Source organism: Trichechus manatus, unplaced genomic scaffold (assembly GCF_000243295.1).
Source record: "Trichechus manatus latirostris isolate Lorelei unplaced genomic scaffold, TriManLat1.0 scaffold00027, whole genome shotgun sequence".
NCBI lineage: Eukaryota > Metazoa > Chordata > Mammalia > Sirenia > Trichechidae > Trichechus > Trichechus manatus.
In genome coordinates this window covers 14,341,174-14,353,069 of record NW_004443963.1, presented here as the reverse complement: position 1 = coordinate 14,353,069, position 11,896 = coordinate 14,341,174, and the positions used below count along the sequence as shown (strand labels likewise).

Sequence of the window (11,896 nt, the reverse complement as noted above, 5' to 3'; positions counted from 1 at the left end):
GGTTTAGAGCTCGCTGCTAATCGAAGGGTTGATGATTTGAGACCACCACTAATGTGTTTACCTACAGGGTGTTGCTTAGATCCATTATACACACACACACACACACACACACACACACACACACACACACACACAAACACATATCTAAGGTCCCTGGGTGGTGCAAACCATTTGTGCTGGGCTGGTAACCAAAAGGTTGGCAGTTCAAACCCACAGAGTGGCAATGTGGAAGAAAGACCTGGTGAACTGCTTCTGTTAAGATTACAGCCAAGTTGTGGTCAGTAACTCATGGGGCTCACCATGAGTAGGAATCAGTGCGATGGCACAAGACGACAACAACAACAACAACAACACATTATATATGAAATAGTTTACAAAAACAATACACGTCCTTACTATCTTCTAAATATTAATATTTCCTATTCCATTTTCTTTGTCAAATGCTGCCCTTGACCCACTAAACTAATTTCATGACCCACTGATAGGTGACAACTCATATTCTGAAGACACTGACATAAAGTGCTTGCCACACAATAGGCATATGGTAAACAGAGCTATCAGTGGAATTCTCCCAGTTTCTGGGGCTGGAAGCTTCGCTTTCTGATTGCTCTGAGCTGACAGTGACTCGTTCCTCTGCAAAGTGCCAAGGCATTTTCCAGGTGACTCTATCAAAAGTTCCCCAGGTGACAGCTGCTCAGGAAGATGTACATTTAACCACCTTATAATACTCAGTGCAATTTATGCTCTGCAACTGTTTCCTCTAACCATATTTCGTTTCTTTCCAACTAGAGAGCCAAGGCATCATTGAGGACGTCACTGAGTGTCTTAAGAATGGTATGAGCCAAGAGGAGCTGTGAAACCTGCTGGCTAAAGGCCAAATCTGGGAGGGATTCCTGGTTGAGGACTACTTGTCCAGGTAACCTTCATGGAGCCCCAGGAATGCCACCCAGATCTTCCTGCTGGGGTAGTTGCCTCCTGGCAGGCACACCTCTTCCAGGCAATCTCTTGTGATTGAGGTTGAGGATATCCCTTTTCAACAATCCATGAGGAATATTTCCTCCATGTCATTCACCGACGGAGCTCTGGTGGTGCAGTGGTTAAGTGATCCGGCTGCTAACCAAAAGGTCGGTCAGGAGTTCAAATCCACCAGCCGCTCCTTGGAAACCCTATGGGACAGTTCTACTCTGTCCTATAGGGTCTCATTGGGTCAGAATCGACTCGACAGCAAGGGGTTTGGTTTGGTTTGGTTTGGTATTCACTGGCAGTGAAGGGCTTCTTGTTGAGAAGAGACGAAACCTGCATGGAGCTGGATCATTTCGCCATATGAGAGTTGTGTGACATTGGGCAAGATGCTTCACCTTCCTCCACCAGTTTCTTTATCTGCTGTGTTATATTGTGAGGAGAATCCGATAATGTGTGTAAAGTGCTCAGCCTAAGGGCTCACACATAGTACATGCTCAATTACAAAGTTTCCTGGGAAGAGACAGGCCTCAAGGATCTCCTTCCAAGAGGTAAGAGTTAAGGAGGACTTCCTTTTGGGGCAAGTTAGAAAAATCCTGACACAGTCAATTTGTGTTCGAGAGTTCAGGCTAGATTTCTGTTTCTTCCCATCCAGGCCATTATACAAACACTGCAGAATCTTTCTGCTGGTCCACAAGGCAGAGAGGCTGGGGTGGAGTTGGACTGAGTGGGGTGGCATCCCGACTCTGGCCCCGCCAAGCCTTGGGGCTCTGGACAAGTTATGTTGTATCTTAAAGACTTGGATTTGTCATCGTTCAATGGGAATAGGAATCAGTCTCATAGGATCGTGATGAAGGCTTGGAGAGAATGGCAGGTCAAAGCTGGGGAACCAAGTGCAGTCATCCTGTCCAAACGCCCAGGGAGGCCTGGACACAGGGTCAAATCTGGGGGTGGAGGAGTGGTAAGAAGTCTTGGGGCAGCAGGGTGGGGCTGGATTGAGGTGAGTCAGATGTCTAGGGCACAAATTCAAAGAGACTGTGGGCCTGGCAGAGGACAGTTGAGTGGGAGGGGACGTTTCTCCCCTCCCTGGTTTGATGCCATCAGTGATGGGCTTTGAGGGCTATAGGTGATTGTTTCCTTCACAGTCTGACTGGGAACTGGGGGGTTCTCGACTGCCATATGGGACCATCTTCTATTTGATGTAAGGAGCCCTGGTGTCACAGTGGTTAAGCACTTGGCTGCTAACAAAATGGTTGGCAGTTCAAACTCACCAGCCACTTGATGGGAGAAAGATGTGGCAGTCTGTTTTTGTAAAGATTACAGGCTTGGAAATCCGATGATGCAGATCTACTCTGTCTTATAGGGTCGCTATGAGTCGAAACTGGCTCAATGGAAATGGGTTTGCTTCTATTCAACATAGGGTAGCCCCTGAATAGCTTGAAGGCGGTATGGCTTTGTGATGACTTCCAAAGTCAGAGTGGGTGGCTACCAAATTTTTGTAATCTGAGAGACTTGATCTTACTTGTCCTTACAAGTTTCCACTAGAGGTAAATAGCTCCTCCTCTGGTTTGTCCAAATGCAGGTCTTTGCAGGCTTAACAATTCATATGTTTGGTTCTTTACGTCTCTGGCGTCTTTAAGAGGTTCCATAAAATTGTTCATTGCCTTGAAGTTCACACATGTTAAACCACCATCGGCTAACGTGTGAGTTAGGCTGGTGGCATCTGAGTGTAAGGCCCTGAAGGTTGAGGGTGCTGGCTGGTGGCTCAGGAGTCAGTAAAGGTGGGGTGCAGAGTTAGAGTGGAACCAGGGTTCATAGCCTGGGCTCCTGCTTCCCAGTCAATTGGGACAATGCAGGTGTTGAGTTTTCCAAGAAAGACATACCTCATACACAGGCACTGGATGGAACAACAATTTACTCACACAGAGAAGAGACAGAGCAAGGTCAGCTTACATCGTGGGCATCGGTCCCCCATGGCCAGTGGGTCTGTCTCCTCAGCTGACACAAGGAGATGGTCTGCATGCACCCCTCTTGTGATGTATGAAAAGGATCCCGTTCCTTTCCCAAAGGGAACAGATAGAGCAGTGGGGATGGCCAGTTGCCGCGTAATGCACACACTGAGCTAAGCTGCTCTTGGGAATGTTAACATGAGCTCAAGGCAGGAGGAGAAGGATGGGTTAACAAGCTGTTAACTGCTATAGGATGTGTTTGGATCAAAATGACCCAGAAAAGGAATAAGCCCATGCTCTCATCTCATCCAAAAACCCAGGCCAACACAGCTGGTCCTAATCACAAGGTTCATTCATGGGTCACAGGGAAAGGCGGCAAGCTGAGTTGGGACTGACCCTTTCACAAAGGTGTTGACCCACCCTTGAGTGAGAAAACATCTTTACCTACCATGAAATAGCATCTTAAGATAATTTTTGCTTATTTATTCCCTTATTGAATGAGTATTATGGAGCATGTATGATGTACAAAACACGTGTTAAAATTGAAAGAAAAGTTCTTGGCATTTGTAGAATTCTTTTCCATTTGATTTATAGAAAAAGCTCTAGGATTTAGGGAGGATAGATCTTATCAAACCCATTTTATAGCTAAGCAAAATGTCTTAATTACTTGATCTTCATTTTTACAGGAATGATACAGTTGTACTACATGAATCTCTGAAGAAGCTCATAATAGTCTTAGCCACAGAAGTTGACGTGCTTCAAAAAGAACAGCAGCACAGAGACAAGTTGTTGTACGAGTTTCCTAGGGTGAAAAGGAAGCTTGTGAAGTGTATAAGAGAGCGTCAGCTCTTGCAGACAAAGCTGACGAGATACACAGGGACTGCACCATCTTTTACATTGTGGCCAGTTCCACCAGCACTGTCTCTGGTGTTCTGATCGTTGTTGGCATGGCTCTGGCACCCGTGACAGCAGGGGTCAGTCTGACGCTCTGGGCAACTGGGGTGGGGCTGGTAACAGCAACTGCTATCACCAGTGTTTCCACCAGCATCTGGACCCCTCAACCAGATTGTCAGTAAAAGCCAAAGCCAGGAAGCTGGTGTCAACTGGCGATAGTGAACATGTTGTGAACGGTGTGCTTCAGAACACACCCAGATCTGTTTCCATCACAGAGAGTTGCAACCAAGTCTCGTCAAACATCAGGAAGAATGTTCGTGCCATCAAGCTGGCCAACGTCAACTCTTGCCTAGTAGCCAGGTGTCTCATAATCATTGGGAAGAATTTGATCCAGAAGGCTAAGCAGTTGCAAAAAGCCTTTACAGGCACCACTGAGGCAATGACCAAAGGAGCCCGGGTCATGAATATCGCCAGCACAAGTGTCTTCCTTCTGATAGACATGTACAATCTTGTGAAAGAGTCAAAGCACTTGCACGAGTCAGCTGAAGAGCTGAGGAAGCTGGCTCGGGAGCTGGAGAGGAAGTTAGAGGAGCTCACCAAGATCCATAAGAATCTGCAGTAGGGACTGACTCAATGACCCCCGGAGCAGTGCCAGGAGAAGGGAAGGCTGTCAACAGTGTGGAAGCATTTTATTCGAGGGAAAAAGGCAGAGAGAGTTTCTGCGACTGAGTATTATGGATTTTGGCCTTTCTGTAGCTGAGTATGGCAAGGGAAGGGTTAATGCAGATGGAAAGTGGGTTCAAGACAATGCAGGAAATGGAACCATGAAGGCTGGAGGAACCCCAAAAATTATTGCCCTGAGATAATCTTTAAACCTTAAACCAAATATATCCCTTCAGGTCTTCTTAAAACCATACAATAGTTTAGCTTAACTAGTAAAGGCTGCCTGCCTTGAGCATTGTGCTCTGTTAAGATCCATCTCTATGGGAACAAATTGACAACAGTAACTCAAAAGATTAGATAGGAAACTTATGGAGCAGTGAATTTAAGTCAATGAGGGAGGAACAACTCAGAAAAAGAAGGTGAGAATGGTTGCACAACTCGAAGGATGTAATCAATGTCACTGAATTCTACATGTAGAAACTGTTGGATTGGTGTATGTTTTGCTGTGTATATTCTCAACAACAACAAAAATAATAATTAAAAAAAAGATAAGGCAGGAAAGCTGGGGCTGAAACGAGAGAGGAGAGGGGACTAGACAGTGAGGGGAATGGGAAGAAACAGTTTATTCTGGACTAAAGAAGACACTGGGAGCATGAGTGGCGAGGGAGACATGCAGGAAGAAGCAATGAGAAAATTAAAGAGTTGGAAATGGGAGAAAGCCAGAGTTAGAATTGTTGGAATACAGGAGAGGTAGCAGTGGCTCCATTACTGACCCTCCCCATGGTCTGATGTCCTAGCAAGAGTGAAGACTTTCCCAGGTGGTGGTCTCTAGCTCTTTCTTTCCAGTATCAACTCACCCTTGTTTTTCAGTGAGTTTATCTCAGTCAGGCAGTGACTTCTTGATCACGATGATGCTGCTGCTGATGGTGGTGGTGGCAACAAAGTGAGTGGAACATTTGTCAAGTCAGCAGCCCTTTTTGGGGCAAGAGCTCACTGAAGGACCAATGAAGTTCCAAAGAAACTCCAAATGTATTTTGAAACAGTGGTTGATTTGAAAAAAATGTAAAAGTAGATGCCAGGAACATGCCAAGGACACTGTGGTATGTCATGGAGATCAACCAGCTTGGAATCAAGATACACAACCTGTCTGAGCCTCAATTTCCTCATCAGTTGGGAGGAGGAAGGTTGGAGAAGATACTATCTCAGATCTTTCTGGCTCTCCCCGTCTTGTCTTCTATAGACTTTGGTTCAGTAAATATTGACTGATTCCCTGAGCTCTTGCTGTGTTGACTGATTCTCTCCCTTGGGCTCTGGATGCCTGACTTCCCTTCCCCATGAGCCTGCCTTCCAGGATCTCAGGGAGCAAGTCCCCCATGCTGCTCCTGCTCACTCCCTGGGCTCCCACTGTCCCCAGAGTCATTTCCCTCAGGCCCTGGCACCCAGCAGGCCCTACTGCTTGTGCTTGTCTGACTTGGGCTGAACACAAATGTGTTTTTGTTCCAGCACTCAGGGTCCAGGATGGACACGCAGCACGTGAGTCTAATTAGGAACCAGAAGGACCTGTGTACATGTGTGAGGGAGGGTCAGAGATAGAGGGACAGAGAGAGACAGCCAGACAGCAAATATCCTCTTCCAGGCTACCCTCACATTTCACCTAGACTCTTGTAAGAGCTTCTAGAATAGTCTCCCTGTGATTACCAACATGGCACCATCCCTGCCCCCTGCCCATTCTCCACACTGGGCCAGAATGAGCCTTAAAGAATATAGATCTCATCAAGCACCTGCCTCCACCTATTCAGTGGTTTCCCATTACCCTTTGCGCAGAAACCCATCAGCCTCCATGAGCCTAAAGTAGCCATTTGCAGTCTGTGTTTCCCTGACAGCAGAGCCTCAGGTAAGGCTCACATGCAGGTGGTTTTCTTGGGAAGTGATCCCTGGAAGCATGAAGTGAGAGGCTGAGGAAGTGAAGAAGGGAAGGAGAGAACGTCAATACAAGGACATGTTCTTGATTTGGTTACCCTTGTGGGTGATTGAGAAGCCCTGGTGGCACAGTTGTTAAAGCGCTTGGCTACTAACAAAAAGATCAGCGCTTTGAACCCACTAGCCACTCTGTGGGAGAAAGACGCTGGAGTGGGCTTGCTTCTGTAAAGATTTACAACCTTGGAATCCCTACAGGGCAGTTCTACTCTGCCCTGTAGGGTTGCTATGAGTTGGAATCAACTGGACGGCAGCGGGTTTTTGTGGGAGATTGACGCTTGAAGCTGTCAGGATGTTCTGAGGATGTCCTAAGAATCGTCCTCTCCAGGAAGGAAAGAGGAAGCATTTAACCATTGCTCCCACCCTCAACGGGCATTAATGCTCTGTATTTCCATATTGTGGAGCATGTGAGTGCTGAGCCGATTCCCTTGACTGGAGCCCAGGGCAGGAAGTAAGAGACACAGGCCATGCAAAATCATCCTGGAAAATCTAAGTCACTCAAAAAGTACGTTCAGTGCCTTATATGTCCTGTTTTGATTGTGGTAAATATACATGTAACAAAAACTTGCTATTTCAGCAAAGTTTATGCCCTTCTGTCTATAGAATCCTGTAGACGATTTTTCTCCGTCCCTCAAACTATCAGCAGGTATTTCCCTGAAGCCTTCAGATATTGCTTCGATTTCTTCCCAAAGAAGTCAACAGAGCCATGGCATCCCACTTACCTGATCACCTGAACAATGTGCTTCACTTCTTTTTCAATTCTTCATCAGTCCTTTGATAGGTCACATTCTTTCATAGGTTTTACGTGGGCATTGAGAGTTTCTGGCACAGAGCAGTTAGTAATTGAATCGTTCAGTAATTCATGAATCTTTTTCCCTCTGAAAATTTACAGTTGAATTCCATGATGCTAAATGTGTATTTGATACTAATCTATTGTAATACTTCCATCAGTTGAGATTCTTTTGGCTGCAAGCAACAGAGACTGAGTCTGGCTAACACAGGCAAAAAAGAGAATATATTAGAAAGGAACAAGGATAGTTCAAAGAATGGAAGGAAGCACTAAATCTACACAACTCGTGAAGGACAGGAACTAGGGCAGGTACAACATCAGGAACATATAGTCTGTCCTTCATGCACCCTGCCATCAGATGGCCTACATTGAAACAGCTTGAATCCACCCTAAATCTCAGTGTCTCTGATTAAAATTTCAAATTCCCTGGAAAGAGAATAGATTGGATCAGTTGACTATATTCTTCGACAAATCAGTCAGGCCAAGGAGCAGGAAGAGGAATGGATAACAGGAACATAACCCTGAGGGGAAAGTCTCAGGTCACGTAGCAACCTGGATTTGTACTTACTACATGTAGTCTACCCCTTGGCTGCCATGCACCCTTCTTCCCATACAAACAAAAATGAGTCTTCTTAAGCTGTCTTGGATTCAACTGACCCGTTTACAATGACAAACGCACTCACCACTTCCCCAATTAAAACAAATCCAAATTATCACCATGAACTGCATCCTTGTCTTAGGCTGGACTCTCTAGAGAAGCAAAACCAGTAAAGCATATAAGTATATATATATGTATATGTGTATATGTATATATGCACATATATATATACATAGAGAGAGAGAGAGGCAGACAGAGAGAGACAGAGACAGAGAGAAAGATTTTATCAAGGAAATGGCTCATGTGGTTGTAGAGACTGGAATGTCCCAAGTCCATGGGTCAGGATAGAGGCTTCTCCTGATTCATGGAGCTACAGGGGCTGGCGAACCCAAGATCTGCAGGATGGGGAGCAGGGCTCTTGCTTACAGGCTGTGAAGATTGATGAATGCCAAGATCTCCCGGCAAGACCACAGGTAAACTACTAGCTAAAGTCCCAAGAACCAGAGGTCAGATGAACAGGAGCCAGCTGCAGGGTCCTGCTGGAGCAAAAAGACCCCAAGTCCTGCTAGAATGTCTACTTACATTCTATGCAGGCCACACGTGCATGGAAACTCCCTTTCAACTGATTGGCTGCTCACAGAAGATCTCATCATGAGGGTGATCACATATCAAATCTCAGCATGGAAATGATCACAAGATCCTACGACTGCCAAAACACTGAGATCATGGCCTAGTCAAGTTGACACACAGTCTTAACCATCACAATCCTGAAACTATGTCATAGAATGAAGGACTTTCTGCATGAAGTCAATTTTACTTTGGCTCCATTAGGCTCCTGTCTTGATATTTTGCATATATGTACATATATATGTATGTATGTGTATATATACATATATATATTTATAAGAAACAAAAGGATCCCTGGTGGCACAATTTGTATGCTGAATAATGGCTCCCCAAAGATGTTCAGGTCTAAATCTCCGGAAAATGTGACTTTGTTACCTTACATTCTTAATTCTAAATTAAGAATCTTGAGATGGAGAGATTCTTCGTGATTATCTCGATGGGTCCAAAGTAATCATAGGGTCCAGAGTAAAGAAAAAGTGAGGTGATGATGGAAGCAGAGAGGTTGGAAGATGCTATAACGCGAGCTTTGAAGATGGAGAAACGTACCACAAGCCAAGGACTGGGGGTGGCCTCTAGAAGCTGGAAAGGGCAAGGAAAGGCATTCTCCCCTAGAGTCTCCAGAAGGAACACGGTCCTGCAAATATCTTAGTTTTAGGACTTTTGGCCTCTAGAACTGTAAAACAATGAATTTGTGTTGTTTTAAGTCACTAAGTTTGTGGTATAAGGCATTGGTGGTTCAGTGGTAGAATTCTCCCCTTCCATGCAGGAAACCTGGGTTCAAATCCCAGCAAATGCATCTCATGTGCAGCTACCACCCCTTCTATCTGTAGAGGCTTGTGTGTTGCTACAATGCTGAACAGGTTTGAGTGGAGCTTCCAGACTAAGACAGACTAGGAAGAAAGGCCTGGCACTCTCCTTCAGAGAATCAGCCAATGAAAACTCTATGGATCACAGCAGTCCCATACCCAACTGATCATGGGAATGGTGCAGGACCGGGCAGCGTTTTATTCCATTGTGTAAGGGGTTGGCATGAGTTGGGGCCTATTTGATGGCAGCTAACAACAACAACAACAGAGTTGATTTGTTATAGCTGCAGTATAAAACGAATACTCCTTCCCCATCAGTGCCCTAATTTTCCCTTCACAGGTCTAGTGAAGGCTGGGTTCATCATGTGAATCAGAAATCTGCAGAATCAATCTCTGAATCTGGTTTGTATAGGAGAGTCTTTCAGCTGAAAACATAAACAGCCAGAATTTATTTCATGCCTTGAAGGGAATTTTGAAGATTTCAGCCAGGGATTTGTCAGTTTTTATAATAGTGGTCTCCTACAATATTCATCCTTTTGTGATTGGCTTATTTCACTCAGCATAATGCCCTCCAGATTCATCCATGTAGCCAGATGTTTCGTGGATTTATCTTTGTTCTTTATTGTTGCCTAGTATTCTATTGTATGTACCATAATTTGTTTATCCATTCAGCTGTTGATGGGCACTTAGGTTGTTTCCATCTTTTTGCTATTGTGAATAGTGTTGTAATGAACATAGGTGTGCATATGTTTATTCATATGATGGCTCTTATTTCTCTAGGACATATTCCAAGGAGTGGGATTGCTGGGTCCTGTGGTATTTCTATTTCTAGCTTTTAAGGAGGCATCGTATCACTTTCCGTAGTGGTACCATTTTACATTCCCACTAGCAGTTCATAAGAGTTCCAATCCCCCAAAATCTGTCCAATATTTACTATTTTCTGTTTTTTTTTTTTAATTACTGCTAGTATTTCTGGGTGAGATGCTATCCCACTGTAGTTTTGATTTGTATTTCTCTGATGGCTAATGATCACGAGCATTTCCTCATGTGTCCTCATCCACCTGAATACCTTCTTTGACCAAGTGTCTGTTCCTATCCTTTGCCCATTTTTTCATTGGATTATTTGTCTTTTTGTTGTTGAGGTGTTGAAGCATTTTGTAGATTTTAGAGATTAGACCCTTGTTGGATGTGTTGTAGCCAAAAATTCTTCCCCAGTCTGTAGGTTCTCTTTCTACACTTTTGGTGAAGTCTTTTAATGAGCATAAGTGTTGAATTTTTAGAAGATCCCAGTAATCTAGCTTATCTTCTGGGGTTTGGGTGTTGTTGGTTATGGTTTGTATTGGTTTTTGCTATGTATTAGGGCCCTGAAATTGTTCCTATTGTTTCTCCCATGATCTTCATCATTTTAGGTTTTATATTTAGTTGTGCCTATTGTTCTTGTGTGGCTGGTGACCACGCAGGAATTCTATGAAGGGAGGAGGGGTAGCTGGTGGAATTCAAGCTTCAAAGTCCTGCCCAGAGTCCCTCACATATTGGAGCCCACCTTAGGTGGGAACATACGCACCCATGGGCTACGACTGGGGACCAGGGAACAACATGGGATTCCCAGGGTTGTAAGTGAGGCAGCGGCAGATGGGGTGGGGGGCAAGGCAGGTATCTGATGGTAGTGAGACAGACTTGTGGGATTCTGTAAGGCTCTCCTTAAAACAGGTGATAACTCAAAACCCAACCTATTGCCAGCGAGTCGATTCTGACCTATAGTGACTTTATGGGACAGAGTAGATATGCCCCATAGGGTTTCCAAGGAGTGACTGGGGGATTCAAACTGCCAAACTTTTGATTAGCAGCCAATCTCTTAACCACTGCAGTATTGTTATTCAGACTTTCTAATCTTTGGTGAGTGGAACAACTTTTGACTCCCACAGCTTGAGTTTTTTTCACCACCCCTTATCTATTCTGTTACAGACTAAATTGCAAGTTCTCTGCTGTGTTCCACAGAGTTTAGAGCACTCAGACAGAGATTTAGGGCCTTCATGTTGGTAGTGTTGGGTACTGGTAAGCAGCAATAGATTAAAAAAAGAAAACCCAGTTGCCATTGAGTTGACTCCGACTCATGGAGATATCGTGTGTGTCAGAGTACGATTTTGCTCCAGAACTGCGGGACAATAAGTTTCTGTTGTTTTAAGTCACTCAGTTTCTGGTACTTTGTCATAGCAGTCCTACAAAACTAATACAGATGCTTACACATTTTACAAATGATTATCTCTTTCTAGTGAATTGCCTTTTCATCATTATGAAATATCCCTTGTTATCTTTGGTATTGCACTTTGTCTTGAAGTCTATCTTTACTGGTGCTCTAGAGATTACAACATACATCCTTAACTTTTTGCTAAGAGTTACTGTTTTACCAGTTGCAGTTGTATAGTTCCATTCACCATCTCCTTCCATCCTTCGTGTTATTGTTCTCATATATGCATACACTATGAACCCCACAAGACAGTTTTTTTTTTTTGTACTTTAGATGAAGATTTACAGAACAAAAAGTTTCTCATTAAACAGTCAGTACACATATTGTTTCATGACATTGGTTAACAACCCCACGACATGTCAACACTCTCCCTTCTCGACCTTG

The 11,896-nt window shown here is 44.3% G+C and overlaps 1 pseudogene; it reads left to right on the top strand.

Annotated features, from left to right (window-relative positions):
- The window catches only part of LOC105756162 (apolipoprotein L3-like), a 9,334-nt pseudogene extending 4,625 nt beyond the window's left edge, over positions 1–4,709 (top strand).
- The last annotated feature ends 7,187 nt before the right edge of the window (positions 4,710–11,896 follow it).